Below are 19,206 nucleotides of genomic sequence, written 5' to 3'. Positions count from 1 at the left end.
ACAGATATTGGTATCCCTGTGCAAATGCTGTTGATAGATCTGCAATTGACACCAAGGTTTTTTCACTCTGAACCATGAAATAGGGGCACTTTGGCGACTCAGTTGGTTAAGCTACTGTTGTTCTCAACTCAGGTCTTGACTTCAGGTTGGTAAGTTCAGGCCTCATCTTCAGGTCCACGCTGAGTGTGGAGCCTGCTTAAAAAGGACAAAACAAAACAAAAAACAAAATTCCATGAAATAAAGCATTTAATGGACTTTGTCACATCAGGAGTTGTAAACAGGGCAGCCCCGGTGGTGCAGTGGTTTAGCGCCGCCTGCAGCCCGGGGTGTGATCCTGGAGACCCGGGATCGAGTCCCATGTTGGGCTCCTTGCCTGGAGCCTGCTTCTCCCCCATGCCTGTCTTTGCCCTCTCTCTCTCTCTCTGTCTCTATGAATAAATAAATAAAATCTTAAAAAAAAAAAAAAGAAAATCTTAAAAAAAATTGTTTAAAAAAAAAAAAGGAGTTGTAAACAGATCTGCTTTTCCTTCATAGTTAAGCAAACTTAATTCTGAGGAATTGCTTTAAAAACTTCTACTAACAGAGTTTTAGTGATTTTTAAAAATCCCATCAATCTTTTTAAAAGATTTTATTTATTTATTTATCCATGAGAGACACAGGCAGAGGGAGAAGCAGTCTCCCTGTGGGGAGCTCGATGAGGGACTCCTCCCAGGACCCCGAGATCATGAACTGAGCTGAAGGCAGACAGTCAACCACTGAGCCACCCAGGCGTCCCAGATTTTATTTCTTTTTTTTTTTTTTAATTTATTTATGATAGTCACACAGAGAGCGAGAGAGAGAGAGAGGCAGAGACACAGGCAGAGGGAGAAGCAGGCTCCATGCACCGGGAGCCCGATGTGGGATTCGATCCCGGGTCTCCAGGATCGCGCCCTGGGCCAAAGGCAGGCGCCAAACCGCTGCACCACCCAGGGATCCCCCAGATTTTATTTCTTAAAGTAATGTCTACACCCAACATAGGGCTCAAACTTAAAACCTTAAGATCAAGAGTCTCATGCTGTACTGAGTGAGCCAGTCAGCTGCCCCTAAAGGTCCAATCTGTGTCAGTAGTCACATAATTAAAAAAATTAAGATGTAGGGACACCTGGGTGGCTCAGTGGTTGAGCATCTGCTTTTGGCTCAGGATGTGATCCTGGAGTCCCTCATTGAGCTCCCCACAGGGAGGCTGCTTCTCCCTCTGCCTATGTCTCTGCTTCTCTCTGTGTGTGTCTCTCATAAATAAATAAATAAATAAAATCCTTTTAAAAAATAAGTAGAAAAATAAATTTTAAAAATTAAAAAATTAAGATGTAGGAGAATATATAGTGAAAAATCTGTTTTACATCCTTGCAGCCTATTTGCTCAATTTCTAGTGAAACCTATCCCAAAGACAACTAGTTGGTAGTTTATGCATAGCCAAGGAAATTCAAATATACTTTTTTTTTTACACAGTGGCCTAATACACACATAATGTTCTTCATCCTGCTTTTTTCATTAAAAAAATTTTTGAGACCCATAAGACTATACAATGTTATCACTTTTTGTATAGCTGGACAGAGCCCATGGTATGGATATACTATGTAGTTTTTGTTTTGTTTTTGCCAGTGCCCTATTGGTGGACATTTGGGATCTTTCCAGTCTTTTGTCCATATGAATAATGTTGTGATGAAAAAAAGTTTTTTGCAATTATGCAAATTTATGACAAAATATAAATTCCTAGAAGACCATTTCTGTGTCAAAAGTTATATTCATTTGAAATTTTGATAGATAAATGCCAAACTGCCTCCTTTAAAGATTATACTACTTTAATTTCCACTAGCAATGTATATATATTTCCCCATAGTCTCATCAACAACATATTAGCATACTTATTTCCTTTGATGATGTGTTAAGATTGTCATTGTATCACATAACAGTTTTAATTTTCATTTGCTTGGAAAATGAGCATCTTAAGAGCCATTTATATTCTCTTTTCTGGGAACTCAGTGCAAACCCTGTCTCATTTTTCTGTTCATTTGTTTTAATAGTTTTTGACATACATTCTAGGGTTGCCTGGGTGGCTCAGTTGGTTAAGCATCTGCCTTTGGCTCAGGTCATGATCTCAGGGTCCTGGGATCGAGCCCCATGTCGGGCTCTCTGCTCAGCAGGGCATCTCCTTTTCCCTCTACCAAGTTTAATTTATTTGCTGCATTGGGGCTTATTTCAGTCTGAGCTTGCATCAGCTGTGGAAAAAGGGAGGTGTATTTGGCAAAAGAAAACAAATGAGACAGAGAAAAATATTTTAGTGGGTTCTAAAAATTCTAAAAGAACTGTAAAGCTATACGGGGAAAGAAAGGAATCCAGTACTTTGACTTTATTTTGTTTTTTTCCCCTAGATCAAGAGAAATTTATAGGAAAATGGAAAAGCAGAAATTCAGATGTTTTGCTTTTGATTTTGCCAAGTTAAGTCAATTCCAGGAGTCCTCTTTTCGGAAAGGTAAGAAATTTATCTCAAAAACGAATACATTATACCATATGCATTCTCATTTAGACTGCTGAAAAGCATCTCTAAAAAGCCAACTAAGGATCCCTGGGTGGCACAGCGGTTTAGCCCCTGCCTTTGGCCCAGGGCGCGATCCTGGAGACCTGGGATCGAATCCCATGTCGGGCTCCTGGTGCATGGAGCCTGCTTCTCCCTCTGTCTGTGTCTCTGCCTCTCTCTCATCTCTCTCTGTGTGACTATCATAAATAAATTTTTAAAAAATTAAAAAAAATAAAAGCCAACTAAAAGAAGAATGCTTACCTGCCTAGTATTTAATTCAACTGAAAATGAATACCAGAAAGTCTCTTTTTAATCAAATAAAAATAATTTAAAAATTGAGGACTTTTGAAAGCAGTGATATTATAAGTGGTCTAAAAATAAAGGTCCTATAATAACCAAGTGGTTAATTTAACTACATAGCTTGATACTTTATCTGTTAGAAATCTCAAGAAGAGTCATGTCTGGGCAGCTCAGTCTGTTAAGTGTCTGATTTAAGATTTTCTCTCCTTCTCCCTCTGACCTTCCCCCTGCTTGTACATGCATGTGCTCTCTTTCTCTCCCTCTAAAAAGAAAAAGAAAAAGAAAAAAGAAACCTCAAGAAGAAAAAAAAAATTGGAAATTTACAAGGTGGTGTAGGGACCACTTGGAACCCCAGGGTCGGTATGAAGATTAGTTTAAACTTAAGACATTTGAGAATCAATAGGTGCAGAAAGAAGCCTTCTGAGAGTTTCCCTTATCTGACTAAAGCAGAAACTTCTGGGAAGTGGGGCTGCCAGAATTTCCCTCTTCAGTGAGAGTCTGTCCCCAGTAGAGAAACCAAGAGTAAACCTACCATAAATCCTTTTCCCAGAGGAGATTCATGGCCATGAAAAGGAAGGAAAGACCACTCCACCAGCATAAACATTATTACAAATGTTCTTTTCAGATTGTTTTTTTTTAAAAACTGATTTGTTTTTCCTGAGTAAATCTATTTATTGTTCCCATAGAAACCATTTTTACCTACTAAATTAGGTGTATAAGCCTCCGACTAACTGTTCAATGAGCTAGGTTCTTTTGTTAATACCATATGTATATAAGTAAATCATTTTTTCCTGTTAATGGCTTTTTATTAGACCCCAGTTATGGAACTTAAAAGATAAAAAGTTTCCCTCCCCAACAGTAGTCAAAGAGACATCAGTTTTTTCAGTGAGAAAAAGAAATTGGGTGGTGGTGGTGGGGAACCTCGTTTTCCAAAAAGAGAAAATCCAAATGGATAATAAACATTAAAAGGCTTTCAATTTTATAAATATCCAGAAAATGCAAATTTAAATCACCTCTCTGATTGACAAATATTAAGAATCTGACAATAACCAATGTTGGCAAGAATGATGAACAACAGGAACACTGAGAGAGAGAGAATGTAAATCAATGCAACAACTCTATAAATAGTTTGACATTTTCTAAAAAATTGAAGATACAGATACTCTCTCTATGACCAGCACTTTCACTCCCGGCTCTACACTAATCCTTGCTACTCAAGAGTGGACTATAGACCAAAACCCCCAGTATTTTCCAGCAGTTTCTTAGAAATGGACACTTCTGGGCCTTACTACTGACCTTATGAATGAAACTCTGTACCTGTGCCCCATGGATAGGAGTGTTCCTGATAGCCCCAAACAAACAGTGCCTTTATCTATGAACATAAGAAAGTATACTACATTCATACAACAGAAAAGGAACAAATTACAGTTAAATCCAACGTGGATAAATATCACAATGTTGAGAGAAAGTAATAAAACAGAAAATGCATGGGGTTTGAGTCTACATACATAATCTTCAGTTACATTTAGAAGCAAAATGCCTGTTTCAGTATGCACATTAATGTAATGATACTAAAAGTGGGGATAAGTAAAGCAAGAAAGTGATTCCTAAGAAAATAAGGGTGGAATTTATCTCCAAAGGAGAGAGAGAGTTGGGTGCTGCAGAATATATGGTATATATGTTGTATAGTGTCTAAAGGGTTTCTATTTAAAACAATTTAAATGGTATATAATGTTCTGTACAGTTTTCAGTATATGTGTTTTATTTCACATTAGATAAATAAATGCTGAAGACTTATTTCCAACCAATACATGGATGGCTGCCAATGAGAAAAGCAAGCAGCAGAAAGTAACAGCAAAGTAACTTGGCACTGGATAAACCAGAAAGAGAAAAACCAAGATTTCTTAGTATGTGTTCTATTCAAAATAAGATCTGTTTTTGTTTTGTTTTTTTGCTTTTCCACCTGGGTAAGGCTATCTTTATTTTTCATCAGGGAAGTTTGGGCACACAGACCTGAAGAGCAGATGTGCTTTAGTGGGACAGGTAGAGGGAAGCAGCAGAATGTGAGGAGGCTGCAGACCATGCCAAGGTGGAGGAGGAGGTAGGGATGGTGGATGCTGCGGAGGAGTGGGGGTTTGGGGGTGGCAGAAGGTGGTGGTGGTAGATGGACACACACACAGGACACAGCACTTAGGGACTAAAGAGGAGGGCATACCCCAGAAGTCCAGCTTGTCCCCCTTCCTTCTTCCCTTCGTCCTGCCCCCTGTCCACCCCTTTGCCTTTGACCCCAGACTCAGACAGGAGAAGCAGTTCCAAAACACTTTTTTGAGTCAAACATAAAAGGAAAGGGTGGCCCATGTTGGAACAATCAAAGGAATATCCCAAAAATTGAGTTAAGGAAGATTTGGCCACTAGGGTATCTACATAGGAAGTTAGGCAAGGTGAAGAATACCCAGGAAGAAAACAATCAACATCACTTACGCTTCCTGTAGCATTCACATCTAGTTCTGACGGTCATGCAGTGGCCTGGAGGCCTCTTGTTATCATGGCCTTGAGGGAGGTTGGTGAATATATTATTTTAATCTGGAGAAAGTTCTTTTCTATGTAAAACAGAATATGCAAGATAAGTAAAGTTCAAATTGTTGAAAATAAACCTCACTTGAAAGAAAAATCCCAGAAATTCCTAAGAATGTGTCCAAATGTTAATAGAAGATAACAGGAGCTAAGAAATCCTTGGATTCATGGTCACGTCAGAATATGCTTTGGAATACAACTCACTATTAAGAAGGCTGGGCTTGGGATCCCTGGGTGGCGCAGCGGTTTGGCGCCTGCCTTTGGCCCAGGGCGCGATCCTGGAGACCCGGGATCGAATCCCACATCGGGCTCCCGGTGCATGGAGCCTGCTTCTTCCTTCGCCTGTGTCTCTGCCTCTCTCTCTCTCTCTCTCTCTGTGACTATCATAAATAAATAAATAAATTAAAAAAAAAAAAGAAGGCTGGGCTTAGGGCAGCCAAGGTGGCTCAGCGGTCTAGCGCCGCCTTCAGTCCAGAGTGTGATCCTGGAGACCCAGAATTGAGTCCCACGTCAGGCTCCCTGCATGGATCCTGCTTCTCTCTCTCTCTGCCTCTCTCTGTCTCTCATGAATTAATAAACAAAATCTTAAAAAAAAAAAAAAAGAAGGCTGGGCTTAAAATTATAACCAGGACTTTAAGAAAGTAGGCAAGAGCAGAGGACAATAAATTTAAGATGGACTTTGAGAAAGAAGTGATGAAGAAATCTGGAAAATGTTACAAATTTCTGGGAAGATAAAACATAAGAAATCACTACAATTTATAGAACCATTCCAGCTGCCGTAACAAAATACCACTGACTAGCTAATTTAAAAAACAACAGAAATTTATTTCTCACAGTTCTAGAGATTGGGAAATCCAAGGTCAAGTGCTAAAATGCACCCTCATGACCTAAGCACTTCCCAAAGTGCTGCTCTGCCTCCTAATACCATCACATCAGGCATTAGGATTTCAACATAGGAACTTTTAGGGGAAACGCAAACATTCAGACCACAGCATCAGTGAAACAAAAGTTATTAAAGAGACCATCAAATGTGAGCTCTTCAAATGCAGGGAGTTGGGCGGGGTGTGGGGGAGATTGAGGCTTTGGAAAATAGAGCAGTTTCTACAGAGAGTAGAGAATTGGGATGAGCCAGTCACATTAGGCTGAGTAAAACCTTAAATGTATGGAGGAGGTCTCCAAAAGCAAAGAACAAATCTGTTGATTACAAAGAGAATGGCAAAGAGAATTGGAACAGTTATCTTGAGGAAGTGAATTCTGAAAGCTGAGGACAAAAGTAATGGAAAAACTTAATGCATACACTGAAATAGGCAGTAGAGAATCAGGACCCAAGCTCTGGAAAACAGGAGGACAGAAATGCTTCACTAGGCAAGATAAGTAAAGTGATATCAGCCACTCACAAATCATAGATGGTAGATATAAGTTGGAAGACCACAGAAGGAAGTTGGAAGAGTAATCCTGTTCATTGCAATTATTTGAAGCTTACCTAGAAACAAACTCTAATGCAGAGAATCAAGAAACAAAAACAAATTTTATGTGCTAGGCTGAGTAGCATATCTCCCAAATACATTTCCATTATTTGGAAATAGGGTCTTTGCAGATGCAGTCAAGTTAAAATGAGGTTACGGTGGATTAGGACAACTGGTGTCCCTCTTACAAGAGGGAAATTTGTACAGAGACATACACAGAGAGAATATGTGGTCATGTGAAGACAGGTAGAGTTTGGAGTGATGCTGTTATATGCCAAGAATGCCAAAATTTGCCAGCAACCACCAGAAGCTAGAAGAGGCAAGGAAGGATTCTTCCCTAGAGCCTCCAGAGGTGGTGTGGCTTTACCAATCCCTCGATTTTGGACTTCTAGCCTCCAGACCTGTGAAAATAAATTTCTGTTGTTTTAAGCCAGCCAGCTTGTAGTAATTAACTACAAAGCCCCAGGAAACTAATGCACCCTAGAATCAGATAGCAGATTTTGAACAGAATGAGAAAGGCCAGGAACAGTTAGTTGAAGAAGATGTAAAACAGTGAAAGTAGAAAATTCAACATCTGGAATACAGATACAAAGCAAGAAGAAGCTATAGAAAGAGAATATTGCCATTCTGTAACACAAAGTGCACTATAATTCAATCCTTGTCTATTACATTCAAAGAACTGTTGCTGAAGAGAAGAAAAACATCTTACTAAGTAATCAAGTTACCAGAATTGACATCTCCCACATCGTGCCTTCAAGAGGCAGTTACACACAGTTCAGTTCATGATCCTGCCATCATCTGTGTCATGTTGCACCTTTTAGTTAATCTTTGTAAAACACATATTCCTTATCTAAAAAAATGGTAAAAGGTGTTAATTACCTAATGTGGTACAGGCTTTGTAAAGCACCCATCATACAGCAGGCACTCAAATTAGCTCCCTTCCTTTTTCCTTACCCCAATGTAAGATGATAAAATGCTACTTGATAAGACTTCACTGGTGCTGTGCTTCCAAAATGTACATGCCAGAAAGTGTATTTTACTCCGACATTTATGTTCCTGTCTTATTTCCCTCATGAGACTGTGGCAGTCTGAAGGGTAGAGGGGTGAACTTATCCAAATATATTTTCTAATTTCCCACTCTTAATGACACACCAAAACATGGACCAAACTGGGCACTGTAAACACTTGACTTGTTGAAGGCATAAATGAAAGAAAAAAATAGACATTTTTTTAAAGAAAAAGAACAAGCTGAAAAAACCTACTGTTGTAATGAACAATATACTGAGGTTTTTAGAATTGATTAAGAACGATTCCTTTCTCCCCCTGCTCCGCTCTACTCCATCACCACAAAGATGAAATCACTTTGTATTTATTCTTTAAACAGTAAAGTATAATGGAGGGACAGGCTTACAGGTTAGGTTTTTAATTTTTTTTTTCTTTAAGATATTTATTTATTTATTTATTTATTTATTTATTTATTTTAAGATTTTTATTTATTTGAGAGAGAGAAAGCACAAGGGAGAGGGGAAGGACAGATAGAGAGGGACAGGACAAGCAGACTCCCCGCTGAGCAGGGAGCCTAATGAGGGCTCCATCCCAGGACCCTAGGATAATGACCTGAGCTAAAGGCAGACATTTAACTAATTGAGCCATTCAGGTGTCCCATTTCTGTTTTTTTTTTTTTTTTTTAATTAAAATATTTTCTCTTCAGAAGTCTCTATAGATGCTTAATTTTTTAGGTTAGTAACTGCTCTCTTGATGGAAGCAGGTGGGAGGGCTCATGGGGAAGCAGGATCCTCTGAGTAAGAAAGGATTTTAGGGAAGACTTGGCTTAAATTTTGTCAAGGAGGGGGGAAAAGAAAATGGGTCATTTTACCCAAAGATGTTGTCTAAAAGCTGCCATCTAGCGTTCATTTCTGAGAATATGTCCTGACATACTACTCTGGTTCTCTATCCCAAGGACCTTTTTTTTACCTTTCTTTTTTTAAATTCAATTAGTCAATTTAAATAAATTCAATTAGTACATCATTAGTTTCACATGTTACCAAGGATTTTTATTGATGTTTTATAGTTATGCATCAAATTCTAAGACAATTTGGTTACCAAAAGGAACACAGTTTTAGAAAGAAAAATATGTTTTTCAATTGTTTTCATCACATGCATATAGTACTGCCAAAACAGGACTTTGGAATAATAACTGTGGAATAATATTTCTGAAGGAAATGATTTAATACTGAACTGATGTAATAGCAATTGAAAAAAGGTAACTCAGGTTATCTTATCCATCCTTATTGTTAGTAAATGTTACCTACAGTTTTTATTGGAGAGAGGGTGAGAAGAACCATTTATTGTATATTATCAGGTGTCAAACTCTACAAACATTATCTCATAATAAGTCTTAAAACAATCCCTTGAGTTAAGTATTCTTTTTTCCCTCATCTTAACTGAGGTATAATTGACAAAGCAAATTTGAGTTCAATAGTCCTAACACAATTTTTACATGGGAGAAATTGAGGTGAAGTAACTGGCCTTTTATCAAAGAACAGCTTGACTGAAGAACCATTATCCATCATACAGTCAGTGCTTATACCACAAATGCCTGGCAGACCTTTTGAAATTCAGGAGAAGGCTTACAAACCCCTTTAACTGCTTTCATAAACTGTCCAAAGGCCTAAGCAACTCTAGAAACCACTACAGTAAAAGGAACCTCTAAACTCCCACATTGGTCTGCAGGATTATTCCCTTGAAACCAATTGTACTTTTGAGACCTGAACCAAAATCTACAAAATTCATAAAATATATGAAATTTTAAAAATTATACTTTAATTGTAATACATTCAACTAAAACCCCATGTTTTACATTGCATTTACTTAAGCCTTTAGCTGTTCCATATTACTTCAGGAATGCAAATTCTTGCATGGAATCAACCAAATGTACTATGTCTCCAGATCTCAATTTTGCCTTGTGTATAAACTGGATTAATCACAGTAGAGAAAACACAAGAACATACAGTTTTTTTTTTTTTTAATTAAAGCAAAAACAGGCACCTAGATGGCTCAGTCAGTTAACTGTCATGATTCCAGGGTCCTGGGATCCATCTCCCCTCAACGTGGAGACTGTTTCTCCCTCTCCTTCTGCCATTCCCTCCTGCTTGTGTGCATTCTCTCTCTCTCTCTCTCTCTCTCTCTCTGTTAAATAAATTTTAAAAATTTTATTTATTTTTTTTTAAATTTAAAAAATTTTAAAGCAAAAAGTTAATTTTTAAAAATTAAAACAAAATATTAAATTTCCTAGATCTATTACCTAACGCATTTAATCAGCTTTTGAAATTTGACAGGAATAAATATTTTAGAGAACCAGTATGATTCCTCAATTAATCATTTAGCAAAGAAAAGGTAACTTGTTGATTTGATATCTATCTTTCTAAAACCTGACCTGCTTTTTTTAGGCAAGATTATTTTTCTTGGGGCTCCTGAGTGGCTCAGTTGGTGGGCGTCTGCCTTTGGCTCAGGTCATGATCCCAGGGTCCTAGAATCCAGCCCTGTGTTGGGCTCCATGCTCCGTGGGGAGCCTGCTTCTCCTTCTCCCTTTACTGCTCCTCCTCTTTGTGGTCCCTCTCTGTCAAATAACTAAAATTAAAAAAAAAGATTATTTTTCTTGAATCCCTAAAACAATTCTACAAAGTTTGCAATTATTGTGTGAATTTCAGGCAAACTACTATTGCAAATAACCCCAAATTTTAGGGTGCCCAGCACAATAAATTTTTGTTGTTTATTCTTCACGTCACAGCCTAACATGGATTGGTGGGGGCTATGCTCCATGCATTCATTTAAGGAATAAGGATCTTCTGTCAGGTACTCCACCACCTCTAAGGAAGGTAAAACTCTTTTTTCTTTTTTTAAAGATTTTATTTATTTGTTCACGAGAGACACAGAGAGAGATAGAGGCAGAGACACAGGCAGAGGAAGAAGCAGGCTCCATGCAGGGAGCCGGACATGGGACTCGATCCCGGGTCTCCAGGATCACACCCTGGGCTGAAGGCGGCACTAAACCACTGAGCTACCAGGGCCGCCCAGGTAAAATTCTTTAAATCCCAGTTTTTCCCCTTTAGGAGTCTGGCATCAGAGCCAAGCTTTTTATCTATTCCTTGCCTGTGGCTTGCTCTTACCAACTCAGACTTAAATTTCTCTTCTTGAGCCTAAGATGTGTTTTTGTAAAGTTGACTCGAACATAATTTAATTCAGGGGCACCTGGGTGGCTCAGTTTGTTAAGTGTTCATCTCTTGGTTTTGACTCCCAGATGTGGGATTGAGCCCTGCATCAGGCTCTGTGCTCATGCTAAGTCAGCTTCAGATTCTTTCTCCCTCTTCCTCTCCCTGTGCCCCTTGCCCTGTTCATGTGCATGCATTCTCTCTCTCAAATAAATGAGTGAATAGATAAATAAAATCTTTAAAATAATTTAATTCGTAGGATATTAAGTATCAGACATAGTCATTCACACTGGTGAGTTATCTTTTTGCCTAAATAAATCCATAAATACATTCAGGCAAAATATTCAGAAATGAATTCTTTATGTTTCATACATTTTTATGAATTGAAGCTTCATGATGTTACTTTTGAAAATTTAAAATGTATATAGACATATCTGTATATGTGTATCTTGATTGACAAGTTGGTAGTTGTTTTTCAGACCTTAAGTATAAGTGCATACACACATTTATTTTTATTTTTTTATTTTATTATTTTTATTATTTATGCAAGAGTGAGAGAGCACAAGCAGGGGGAGCGGCAGAGGGAGAGGGAGAAACAGGTTCCCCAGTGAGCAGGGAGCCTGATGTAGGGCTCCATCCCAGGTCCCTGGGATCATCATCTGAGCCAAAGGCAGACACTTAGCCAACCGAGTCATCCAGGCATCTCACATATTTATTTTTAATTTAAGAAACTATAACATTTGTCGCATTATAAGCTCCTTGTTTTTAAAATTATTTATTTTTATTTATTTATTTTTAAAGACTGTATTTATTTATTCATGAGAGACACAGAGAGAGAGACAGAGAGAGAGACAGAGAGGCAGAGACATAGGCAGAGGGAGAAGCAGGCTCCATGCAGGGAGCCCGATGTGGGACTTGATCACGAAACCGGGATCACGCCCTGAGCCAAAGGCAGACGCTCAACAGTTGAGCCACTCAGGTGTCCCAGGTTTTTAATTTTTCAAATTTATTTTTTATAAGCTCTCTTCAGAGAGGAAAAGTATTTTATCTGCAAAACAGAGACTACATGTTAAAACAGAGTTGCTTTCATTAGTACATATTCAAATTGTACTATTTACTTAATAGCTCCTGCTACCCTAAGGCTCTATTTCAAATGCAAACAAATTCTGTATCCCTTGGCCTTTAATTTACACTTCCTTTGAATAGTGTGAAATTACCTTATTGTTTTATATTTCCAGTTACTGAAAAGTTAGATTTGGGGCAGTAAAGTGTTAAATTCATCAAAACACATCTGGGGAGCAGTCTTAGGTCCACTTGACATGGAATGATGGCTTCCATTGGAGTACAAATCTTTTTTTAGGGAGTAGCCAGGTACTCTGAATGCATCCTTTCTGTGGTATGCCCTCCTAATGGCTATGGGCTTTTGGTGATATTGCATGAGACAATTTGGTAGAAGATTCCTGCACCACATAGTTCCTGGCATCCCCAGAAGGAAATCTGGAAGCTTGAATCAGTACAGGGTAGTTTTAAGTTAACAGCAGCATAAGAGGTTGCTGAGGTTTATTTGGGCATTCATTTTTCCAAAGCCATGTTTTTACCATGGTTACATTTTTACTACATGGTCCATTGGATGTGGCCTGTACTTGGTGATTATCATAGGAACCCAGTAAGGCAGTATTAACTCTTAGACCTCAGCGAGCCCTGCACTTTAGTGTCCCCCACATATCACAAACACTAAACTGCTAAGATCTACAGGAGAGGGGGGAAGAGTTCTTTTCTTTCTGTCCATCTTAGGTTCTCTGGCTGGAACCGTGTGAATTAGACTGATGAAAGACAGACTAACAAGACAAAAGCAAGTTTATTAATATGAGAATTGCGTATATATGTGGTAGTACTCAGAGGTAAGCAACTCAAAGGAATGTTTAGAATTTGGTCTTATATAGCATCTTTTTAAATTTTTATTTTATTTTATTTTTTAATAATCTCTACATTCAATGTGGGGCTCAAACTCATGACCCTGAGATGAGGAGTTGCATGCTCTTCTGCCTGAAACAGCCAGGCGTCCCATGGCTTCTATAGCATCTTAACAAAAGAACAATAAATGTTTAGAGAAGTGATAAGACAAAGGAAAGGTCTTTGAGTTTCTAGGAGGGAATTGTGGGAAAGCAGATAAATGGGGGAACTAATGGAATATAAAATTAGTAAAATTTGCTATGGAGATTCCTTTGGTGCAGTCTCTGGGCTGGTAAGGGTCTAGAGTTGTCTCTGGTAATTAACTTCTTTCTGGTGGATAGAAGAGGGGGAACATCTTTATGAGTTTATTTCCTGCTTTTAGGCAAAAAGGGGGAGGGAAGAAAGCTTTTTTTATACTTCTATTCAGTTGCCTTCAGCTCAAAATAATTCTGATGCCAAAATGGTATATTTTGGGATGGTATATTCTGCTACCCTGCAGGTCTCAGGTAGATAAACACTTCACGACATCTCTTGTTCTGTGTCCTCAAAAGAAAATGTGACTGCATCCAGGGGTGTCTGGGTGACTCGGTCACTTAAACAACCAACTCTTGGGATCCCTGGGTGGCGCAGCGGTTTGGCGCCTGCCTTTGGCCCAGGGCGCGATCCTGGAGACCCGGGATCGAATCCCACATCGGGCTCCCGGTGCATGGAGCCTGCTTCTCCCTCCGCCTGTGTCTCTGCCTCTCTCTCTCTCTCTGTGACTATCATAAATAAATAAAAATTAAAAAAAAATTTAAAAACAAAACAAAACAAAAAAAACAACCAACTCTTGATTTCGGCTCAGATCATAATCTCAGGGTCATGAGAGCTAGCCCTGCCTCTGGCTCTGTGCTCAATAGGGAGTTTGTTTGAGATTCTTTCCCTCTGCCCCTTCCCTCCGCCCCTGCTCGCTTGTGTGCTTGCTCACTCTCTCACTCTAAAATAAATAAATAAATCTAAGAGAAAAAAAGAAAGAAAACACGACTACATCCAGATGCTCTGCTGGCTCCCCAGTTGTACATGGCCAACATCAGAGATGGATACCGCTGCAGGGAGTAGAGAGTTTTTGAGTAGCAGAAGCACTTAAGTGGGATATCATAACAAGTTACATTTTTTTGCCAAATCTTTTCAGATAGCATGAATGCAAACCATTCTTACATCACACTTATCGTTTCCTAGTAGTATGGAGCATCAGCTTCTTGCTTCTCTTTATATTTCAACAAGTGGTTCCAGAATTTTTTTAAAAGATTTTATTTATTTATTCATGAGAGACACAGAGCAAGAGAGAAGCAGAGGGAGAAGGAGGCTCCCCACAGGAAGCCCCATGCAGGACTTAATCCTGGATCCTGGGATCACACCCTGAACCGAAGGCAGACACTCAACTGCTGAGCCACCCAGGCATCGCCAAGTGGTTCCAGAATTATACATGAATTAGTTTAGCACAGTATTTGCAACAGCTGTGAAAACATTTATTCATATTAGCTATAAAGTCCTACACATGTATACCAAATTCCAATATACATGAAATATGCTGTTAATATTGTCAACTGGATGAAAAAAAAAAACATTGGCAACTAGGTGGAACATTGAATGCTAAAATCATGTTAAGTTTATTTGTTTATCTATCATCTATCTATCTATCTATGTTAGAGAGAGAGTGTACGTGCAAGCAGGGGGATGTAGAGAGAATCTGAAGCAGACTCCATGCTGAGCAGCTTAAACTGAGCTGAAACCAAAAGTAAGATGCTCAACTGACTGAATCACCCAGGCACCCTGTTAATTTTATTTTTTATAACAATATTTAATCATTTAATTTTACCAAAAATAAGATTGTTCAGCTTTGGGATCCCTGGGTGGCGCAGCAGTTTAGTGCCTGCCTTTGGCCCAGGACGGGATCCTGGAGACCCAGGATCAAATCCCACGTCGGGCTCCGGTGCATGGAGCCTGCTTCTCCCTCTGCCTGTGTCTCTGCCTCTTTCTCTTTCTCCCTGTGACTATCATAAATAAATAAAAATTAAAAAAAAAAAAAGATTGTTCAGCTTTAAATAATTTGGCTTAAAATCTTTACATTCTTTAATTATAACATTTTGCCTTTTGATTTTGGAAGATAATTCTGAATACTTTAGAAGAAAAATAACTTTTCAAAACATGTGAAAGTAACTTTATATTTATTACTCATTGCTGTTCTTACACTCATGTCATCCGGTCTCCTAAGTAGAGTTAGAACCCTGATATTGAAAAAAAAATTAAGAAAATAAGAAAGAGGGCAGCCCCGGTGGCTCAGCGGTTTAGCGCCGCCTTCAGCCCAGGGCCTGATCCTGTAGACCCGGGATCGAGTCCCATGTCGGGCTCCCTGCATGGAGCCTGCTTCTGTCTCTGCCTGTGTCTCTGCCTCTCTCTCAATCTCTGTCTCTCATGAATAAATAAATAAAAACTTAACTCTTTAAAAAAATAATAAAATAAGAAAGAACCCTGATATTGTACACCTTATGATAAATATTCCCCATTGTGTGCTAGTGTAGGAAAAATTCAGTTTTGTGAGTTTGTAAATCATTATTTTTGCCTTTTATCCAGGAAAATCATGTTCCCTTTATCTTCAGTCTGCCCTTCAAAACTAAGGAAACATATGGGTGTAGAGACTACAGAGGTTTTCAAAAAAGCTGAAATGAGAGTTTTGTAGCATTGAAATGGAGTCTTTTCACCAAAGTATAACTTGAAATAGGAAGTAGTAATTAGACTCTGCCCAGATCTGTTGACTAACTTTTTTTTTTTTTTTTAATTTTATGTATTTATTCATGAGAGACACAGAGAGACAGAGGCAGAGACACAGGCGGAGGGAGAAGCAGGCTCCACACAGGAAGCCCGCCGCAGGACTAGATCCCGGGACTCCAGGGTCACGCCCAGGGCGGAAGGCAGGCGCTAAACCGCTGAGCCACCCAGGCTGCCCCTCTGTTGACTAACTTTAAGATTGGGCTAATCTTTCATAGTTGGGAACTTTTCATAGAAGAAAGTCCCACAGGGACTGGCAGTTGAGACATTGTCAGGCAATTATGAAAATTCATTTTATTTTATTTTATTTTTTTAGATTTTATTTATCTATTCAGAGACACAGAGAGAGAGAGAGAGAGAGAGGCAGAGACCCAGGCAGAGGGAGAAGCAGGCTCCATGCAGAGCCTGACGTGGGACTCGATTCAGGGTCTCCAGGATCACGCCCTGGGCTGCAGGCGGCGCTAAACCGCTGCGCCACCGGAGCTGCCCTCATTTTACTTTTGCTGAACACTGGGATGTGGTGCCACCTGCCTCTGGCAGCACAAAAGTCCTGAATTTGACACCTTGCAGGGCTGGCATTTGAAGTGCAAAACCAAAGGCCACAACACTTGACTTGGATACAGTGAATGGAACCAGAATGCACCTGCATTTAACAGTTTTCTCAGTATCCGGGGTCTCCGGGATCAGGACCTTCATCAGCAACTACTCTAGAACTCATTCATTTGTGGAAATCCCTGGGCCTTTTTCCACCTCACCTTTCTAGTAGGCTATTTTTCAGGCTCCACTTGTCCTAACAGAACATCCTCCATACAAGTGCTTTAGGAGAGGGCATTTGGCCTCTCCTAAACTTAAAACATGGCCATTGCTGACCTGCCCCCTTGTAAGTGGTCCAAATGAGGATATATAAGCCCACCTATGACCTTACTACTTTCCAGATGCTGCAGAGTCCCCAGGGCTGACAGAGACTTGCCATGTGACACAATCTCTCCATTCCAGAACTCTGAGGCTAGTGATACCTGCAGTTGGTGGGTCAGAGCTCAAACCTCTGATGTCACTGCTTTGGAAGGTCCCAGAAAACCTGTGGAAACATGTTTACTCAGTGGAAGTGTGTTGACTCCAGCTGGTTCCTACCCTAGAGGAATCACACAGGTGAGTAGGCATCATTTCCAATTTGTATCATCTCGCTATAAGAGGACTGGTTGGTCCAACAAGGAAGCTGGATGCTTCAGTGTCTGTGGCTTTAGTTCAGGTGGTGCATGGAGGAAGCCTGAATAACTTAGGTCAGAGGACGCTTGGGTGGCCAGTGGTTGAGCATCTGTCTGGCTCCGGGTGTGATCCCAGGGTCCTGGAATCAAGTCCCGTATCCAGTGCCCCACAAGGAGCCTGCTTCTCCCTCCACCTATATCTCTGCCTCTCTTGTGTGTGTCTCATGAATAAATTAAAAAAATATTTTAAAAAATTAAAAAAAACTTAAGTCGGACTATCAGTTGGCCAAAGTTGACTTGATAGGACCTAGCCTAATGATGGTTACTTTCCCCAGTTGATGCAGGGTCATGTGAGGTACCTCAAACCCAGCAGTTCTCGTGAGGCCCTAAAAAGTTAGGAGCATTGGCATCCAGGTCTTTCTGGCCACATGTGGGCAATCTGCTGCCACCTTAGTGGAAAAAAATTCTCTCAGGTTGAACCCTCAGTACTATGCCACCTTTCTCCTGCTATTTTCCCCTCCAAGGTCCAGCCATACAAGCCCAAGTAACCATCCTTCTTTTTTTTTTTTTTTTTTTTTAAGATTTTATTTATTTATTCATGAGAGACAGGCAGAGGGAGAAGCAGGCTCCATGCAGGGAGCCCAATGTGGGACTCGATCCCGGGTCTCCAGGATCAGGCCCTGGGCTGAAGGTGGTGCTAAACCGCGAGCCACCTGGGCTGCCCGTAACCATCCTTCTTGGCATGTAGTGCTGGTGGAGGGTCTGGAACCAGGCAGCCAGGAGGTGCTGAGACCACTGGAACACAGATGTTTCCTCTTGTGTTTGCTGTGATATGCCCATTGTCACCTTGAGTGTGTGTGGACACTGACAGCCCACCTATGCCTGTTGGGTTTTCAGTCCCTAAGCTTGCAGGTCTCTGAAGAACCAGAGTTGGCAGCCCTGTCCAGTGGAGTATTGGTGCATGCAGATATCACTAGATGCCAGACTCAGCCCTGTCCCCCACCCCATGGGATCCTCTTTTTCTGAAACCACCATTCCCAGAGAGTGAGTTCCTCTAGGATATTCCCCAGACCTCGTGGCCAGCTTTTCCACTTTTCTCTTCTGGGTTAATATTTCACAGTGCCTGCAGCCAAAATATCTCACTACCAGGAGGACCTTCATCAGCAACTACTCTAGAACTCTTATTCATTTGTGGAAATCCATGGGCCTTTTTCCACCTCACCTTTCTAGTAGGCTATTTCTCAGGCAAAAGACAGCACATGCCTCATACCTATAAAAATGGATCACCCCTTTGGCCCTGAAGACGACATATGTATTAATTGACTCCATCTTTTTTAGACCTAAGCCCTTGAGCTCAGATTGTTCTTTCCTCAAGATCCTTGATTACCAACCCATCATAAATCTAGAGGAACTAATCCACCTTTCCTTTTCCAAGGTAGAAGTTTCTTGGCATTCTTTCCTAAAGCTACTTTGTTAAAACACATTTCAAAATAAGGTATACATTTTCCTTTGGTATTTAGGTTTAGCAATTTTATCAAACAATATTTTTCTCTTTGAGCTGCCCTGGCATCATGCATTTCTGAACCAAACAATCCATATTTGATTTTTATATCACAAGAATGGGTTTGGAATTAGCTACAATGGAAGACCACCTCAAAGCCTGTCCTGTTTGAACTCTCCTGCTTGGACTTCAGCTGCTGCAGCAAGGAAGCCTAAATAAGGCTGAGTCTAGGAGCTCTGAAGCCTATGGACAACACCTCCAGCTGAGCTTCCAGTTGGCATCTGCCAACAGCTTTGAGCTTTGGGAGTAAGATTATTTGGAACTTCTTTCTTATGAACCTCACCAAATGGAGTTCTTTTCAAGATATAGTCCATGAGTGAGGTTTGGAACTTTTTAAAAAAGATTTTATTGGGGATCCCTGGGTGGCTCAGTGGTTTGGCACCTGCCTTCAGCCCAGGGCATGATCCTGTAGTCCTGGGATCAAGTCCTGAGTCGGGCTCCTTGCATGGAGCCTGCTTCTCCCTCTGCCTCTCTCTCTCTCTCTCTCTCTCTCTCTCTCCTTCTCTCTGTCTCTCATGAATAAATGAATAAAAATTTTTTAAAAAAGATTTTATTCATTTATTTGAGTGTT

General features: G+C 40.1%; 1 long non-coding RNA gene across 1 annotated transcript in view; it reads left to right on the top strand.

Annotated features, from left to right (window-relative positions):
- The window catches only part of LOC140594578 (uncharacterized), a 68,103-nt gene extending 51,132 nt beyond the window's left edge, over nucleotides 1–16,971 (top strand). The window contains exons 2-5 of the long non-coding RNA XR_011995568.1: nucleotides 2,412–2,512; nucleotides 4,633–4,764; nucleotides 4,851–4,958; nucleotides 16,866–16,971. This is a non-coding gene — a long non-coding RNA (uncharacterized lncRNA). The remainder of the gene's footprint in view (nucleotides 1–2,411; nucleotides 2,513–4,632; nucleotides 4,765–4,850; nucleotides 4,959–16,865) is intronic.
- The last annotated feature ends 2,235 nt before the right edge of the window (nucleotides 16,972–19,206 follow it).

This window comes from Vulpes vulpes, chromosome 12, assembly GCF_048418805.1.
Source record: "Vulpes vulpes isolate BD-2025 chromosome 12, VulVul3, whole genome shotgun sequence".
Taxonomy (NCBI): domain Eukaryota; kingdom Metazoa; phylum Chordata; class Mammalia; order Carnivora; family Canidae; genus Vulpes; species Vulpes vulpes.
The sequence above is the reverse complement of the archived record's forward strand: the minus strand, read 5'-3'. Positions and strand labels throughout refer to the sequence as shown.